Source organism: Equus caballus, chromosome 6 (genome assembly GCF_041296265.1).
Source record: "Equus caballus isolate H_3958 breed thoroughbred chromosome 6, TB-T2T, whole genome shotgun sequence".
Lineage (NCBI taxonomy): Eukaryota > Metazoa > Chordata > Mammalia > Perissodactyla > Equidae > Equus > Equus caballus.
In genome coordinates, this window is record NC_091689.1 from 78,461,491 (window position 1) to 78,466,849 (window position 5,359).

The following is a 5,359-nucleotide window of genomic DNA, read 5'->3' on the forward strand; positions in this document are numbered from 1 at the left end:
GGCATAAAGGTGGAGGCTACAATCATGGGACTTGGACACGTTTCACCACCGTGACTACAGGGTGCGGGGGGTGGGGGGGGGGGGGGCGGGCTGGAGAACACTAATATTTAGGGAACAAACGAGGAAGAGATGCTAACACAGAAAATCCTAGGCAGCAGCATCTAGAGAGCTGGGAGGAAAACCTGGAGAGTACTGTGATGGGGGAGAATTTTCAATAGAGTTCAAGAAAATGGGAGAGGTTAGCAGTGCCAAAAGCAGAGGCCACATGGGAAAAAGAAAGTGCATTATATTTAGTCATATAAAGATTACTGAGGTTTTTAGTGGGATTTAAAAAAAAGGATGGAGATAAAATGAGCTGAATAAATGAGATTATATGGAGATTAGCGTAATTGTGTCTTTAATTACGGTAGAATTGCTCACGAGTACAGTCTGGTGGAGGGGGGCGTGGAGAGAGAAGGTAAAAGAAGACAGAGGAAACAGGATAAATAATGCGGCAAGGTGCCCAACAAAGTGGGAGGGGATTCAAAGCTTAAGGGGTGATGGGAGAAGGAAGCAGGGTGGGAGAGAGAGAGAAGGGAGGAGAAAAAGGATTCGTTCGGAGGAGGAAGAGATGGTTGCAAATGCAGATAGGTCTGCTGACCCCTAACCTAGCGTCAGAAACTAAACATGGTTTAAGCTTCTTTCGGGCAGTGCGCATATCTGATCACCTATGTGTATCTCATTACAAAACAAAACTAGTACAATGCTTTGCTGGGGACTCAAAAGTACGAATTAAAGCGCAGCAAGCCACTGAGATGCTGCAGAAGGTCGAAACCTTTTTCCGTGTCATTCATCACCTCTGCTGCTCCCGCAAGCCCAGGGGCTCCCACGGAACCTGCGACAGGGCTGGGGTCCGAGCAGCAACAAGAAACTTCCAGAGCTTAGGGGACCACTTCCATCCTCGATACCCGGGAGAACACAGCACACCCACGCCGAAAGGGGGCGCGCCCCACCGCGCGCTTCTCGGAAGGTGATCTGGGTCCCGAACACCCCACCGCCCGCCCACTGCCCCGGCGGCCGGGGCGGAGAGATGGTCAGCCAAGCGGCACGTCCAGGCCCGGCCGCGCGGGGCGAGCCCCTTCCGGAACGCGCTGCCCTGGACGCCGCCCCCACGCCGCCCGCCCTCGCCCTCTCCGCCTGGCCCGGGACCCACGGCCGCGCCCCTCCTCCCGCCAGAAGACCCCAGAAGCTTCCTCGGCTGCCGCTGCCGGCGGTAACGGCGACAGCAGCTCACCTCACCAGCCCGTTACCGCCCGCACCGCCGCCTTGCCAGGCCCGCGGCGACTCACGCCGCGCCCGCCCTCCTGCGCCTTCCCACAAGTCCCCGCGTGCCCTCGCCCCGCCCCCTGGAGCCTGGTCTGGAGCGTGCGCAGAAGGTCAGAAACCCCGCGCCTTCCTCCTCCGGATGGAAGCAGGTTAGAGAATTGAAAGAAAAGCAAAACCTGGCGCCTGGCCTGTTGCCACGATGACTAAACTTCACCGGAGATAACCCAAAAACCGCAGGGTCATCCTGACTTGTTCTGATTCCCAAAATAGTAACGCCTTGAATATTTCCTCAAACAGTTTTATCCCTAATATTTGCCTTGCTGGTTTGCAACTGTGCGTCGCGACCTTTATGAGTATGATAGTCATGTAAGAAAGTGACTGTTTCTCCACCACGAACAGACTAGGTAAACGTAACCTGGAGATTTTGCAGGTTTTCTTTTTCCTTTAAGTACTTGTGTTTGGCAAACCACTTCTTCAGTCTGACTCCCTTGCACTTGGCAAGTAAACTCTTCTATACATGTGTCTATCTCTACCATTCTTGGACGTGTGTCACTGTTAAGGTCTGTCTTTGGAAGTGCACTAGCTTGCGAGAGGAAAGAATATGAATATGAACACTTCTTATTTCTGCATCCTCGATGAGTAAGCTTTCTTTCATTTTCATTAACTCTAAAATTATAAAGCAAAAATAATTTTAAAAGTCCACAAAAACAGAAATAAGCAGAGCTTTCACTTTGAAATGGCTCTGTGATCTCAAATGTTAGCCCCAAAATCCGAATCAGTGGCACTCAAGCTCGGCTGAACTTTGAAATGTTATATATACTGAATTCTACATCCTATTCCCAGAGATTCTGATTTAATTATTGCAGCCTGGGCATCATGACTTTTTAAAGCACAGGATACAGCTCTGCAGTCAAGACTGGGAACCACTAATCCACGTAATTGTCCATGAATAACCATTTTTCAGTCCTCCCTTAGAAGGTCATATCATTAGCACATCTTTCCCACTGTATTTGTATTTGGTATATTTGTATTTTAAAGTCATAGCCGTGAAATCATTAAGTGTATCATTAAAATATTTACTAATGGAATGATTCTTTTGGTTTTTGTGTTAGGGAGAAAGATAACTGCCATTTAAGAGTTTTTGTGTTTTAAAATTAAATAATTTAAAAACAGATATTGATTTATAGGTATTCTTAAGAAAAGCAATGTATTTTTTAAGTTAATTCTGGCAGAGTGGACTGAGATGAGAGAGAAGGAGGTCAGCTGGCTTCTCTAGTAAAACCTCATAGACCCTCGGGTGAATCCTCTCTCCTCTTTCTCTCTCTCAAGTCACGTAATAATCACACAGTTGCTTGGTGAGTACAGAATCAAAGTGAGAGGAGTTAGCCGAATGGTCCTGATGGCCATCGTCACCTAATTCGGAGGCTTCCATTATCCTGCAAAAAAACTGTGCCTGTAATGGCAGCCTTCTCTCCCGTTAGCTCGGACATGGGCCGTCTTAAGTTCTTTTCGAGATTCCATGCATTCCTCCCCACTTCTGTTGACACTTCAAATAGTTTTCAACAAGATTGGTAAAGTATACCTTTCTTTTATGTCTCTTTTATTTATTTATTTTTACTAAGAATAAACCCCAGACATCGCAGTTGGACTTACTGTTAATATCTGAATAGACATTTTCAAAGAGACAATCTCTTTATATGTTCTATATGTTGAATTCTAATGGTCAGTGGAAATATATATGAATGTTATTACAAAAGTAAAATACTGCAATTAATAATTGTGAATAGTGTTGATTTTGTGAATGGTATTAATGTCCAAAACATTATTGCAAACTTTCAAGTAGTTAAAGAAGGATTCTGACGGTTAATATGAATCTGAAGGAAGGGAATATTAGTTAAGTAACCTTGGCAAGAACATTAATGAACCTTGGGGCTTCCTGTTATGGAGAAACTGTATTAGATTTGGTTGCATGTGAAAGAAAGCCCAAAATAAGAGTGGCTTAAACGTGACAGAATAGTATTTCTCCCTTGTATAAAAGAAGACTGAATATAAGCAATTCAGGGTTGGTATGACAATCCCAGTATCCTTCTACCTTGCTGCTCCTTCTGCTTGCTGCTCCACCACCTTCAGCACATGGCTTCCCCTGGGGGTTCAAGATGGCTGCTCAAGCTCCAGCTATCTTGTCTGAAATCCAGTCAGCAGAAAGGAGCAAGAGTGGAAATAAGGGCACCCCTTGGCCTTGCCAAGGGAACACTCCCTCTTGCATGCCATTGGCCAGAACTTAGACATATGTCCACTCCTGGCTGCAAGGGAAATGGTGTTACCAAACCAGGTTTGTTTTTTCCCATTGCCCAGAAAGCCAGACACTGAGACAAGATTGCAGCGGAGAGTGTTTTAATCACAAGGCAGCCAAGTGAGGAAGTAAGAGAATGAGTCTCAAATCTGCTTCCCCAAAAATGGGGCCTCAGGGATATTTATGGGATGGGGGCAAGGTGGTCTGAAATGTGGAGGTGGGTGATTGGAGGGGAGGGGAGGTAATTGACAATCTGCACAAGCGTAATCAAACTTCATGCCTCTTCATAGGACACATGTTCACAAAATGTTGGCATTAGCATGATCTGAGAGTGGAATTTTTTAGCCTCTTGACATCTGAAGGTCAGTTATCAGTCATCTTCATGGGCCCAGTTGATGGGTTGTTAGTCTCAACCAGCCCGAACTAGACAAGGGGTCCTAATTCCTGAAAAACAGCTCAAACACCCATTACCATAGTGACCCAGGCACCAGGGAGATGTTACCTGTGGGAACGTAGTGGGAGTCAGATAGCATATTGCCTGAACAGCACAGTTAACAATGGGTAGGTGAACAACTAAAAGCTATAATCAGTAATTGCAAAAAAGAATAAAACTTTAGTTACAAGCTACCTAATCATCAATGATTACCTGTTTCAACTGAGAGTTTTTACTCTTGGTAGTCATGTGCTCATCTGAAAACTGGGGATTCAATGATTAAGGAAGAACAGGAGGAGAGCAGATATTGAGGGGCAACCAGTAACCTCTATCACAGGCCTGAAGAAGTATTCTTTGAGAGAATAATGAATGAATAAATGAGTGGATACTGATAGAAATCCAGACTCACTGTAGCCTGAGGCAAAGGTAGAATTTTGCATTCCTGATGCTGCCTACTTGCTGAGAATGTGGCTTAATGTAAGCCTCAGTCGTCTAGGTAAAATTAAAATGGTGAGGATAAAAACACCTACTGGAGTAGTCTGCATTGAGCCTCCAGAAGTTCCTCAATCACGGTTCAGGCTTTCCTACCCCACCACTAGTTTCTGCAGTGTTTCCTGCTTGAGAGTCTCTGCTCCAGAAAGCCGTGTCTTTGTAGTCTTATTCCAAGCTATATTCTTATTTCCGATCTATATTTGCCTATCTCTTCAATCTTGAGGGCAGTAGTTGCCTGTGTCCTCCCCTCTCTTACGGATCCAAGAAGTGGTGTTGATTTTTCAGTCTGCTCAGTCTTTGACTTGTTGTTGGGATGGAGTAGTGACTTCCAAGCTCCTTACATGTGGAACCAGAAGCCAGAAGTACACTCCTTCCACTCTTCATATTACAAGTCCACCAGGAAGAATTTCCTCTCCCTTTTTTTTTTTTAAGGAGGATTAGCCCTGAGCTAACATCTGCTGCCAATCCTCTTTTTGCTGAGGAAGAGTGGCCCTGAGCTAACATCCATGCCCATCTTCCTTTACTTTATATGTGGGACGCCTACCACAGCATGGCTTGCCAAGCGGTGCCATGTCTGCACCCGGGATCCAAACCAGCGAACCTTGGGCCGCCGAAGCGGAAGGTGCGAACATAACCACTGCGCCACTGGGCCAGCCCCAGCCTCTCCCTCTTGCCTAGAGAGACTTGGTGAGTCCTCAGGGACTTCACCGAGGTACCACATTATTCAATCCATCCGGACGAGACGCTAAAGCCAGAAGCATCACTCCCAGCTCTGTTCCAGGGAAAAGGCAGGGAGACAGACAGTTGAGGGGTGCCATCTACAAAGAAGAGACACA

The 5,359-nt window shown here is 46.1% G+C and overlaps 1 protein-coding gene across 4 annotated transcripts in view; it reads right to left on the bottom strand.

Annotated features, from left to right (window-relative positions):
* RPAP3 (RNA polymerase II associated protein 3) overlaps nt 1–1,369 on the bottom strand; it is a 30,138-nt gene extending 28,769 nt beyond the window's left edge. For 2 of the 4 annotated variants that reach the window (XM_005611107.4, XM_005611105.4), the window contains exon 1: nt 1,274–1,369. The gene's annotated coding sequence lies outside the window, so the exon portion shown is untranslated. The remainder of the gene's footprint in view (nt 1–1,273) is intronic. The other 2 variants (XM_070270177.1, XM_005611106.4) reach the window with 1 other exon arrangement.
* Between the last annotated feature and the right edge of the window lie 3,990 nt (nt 1,370–5,359).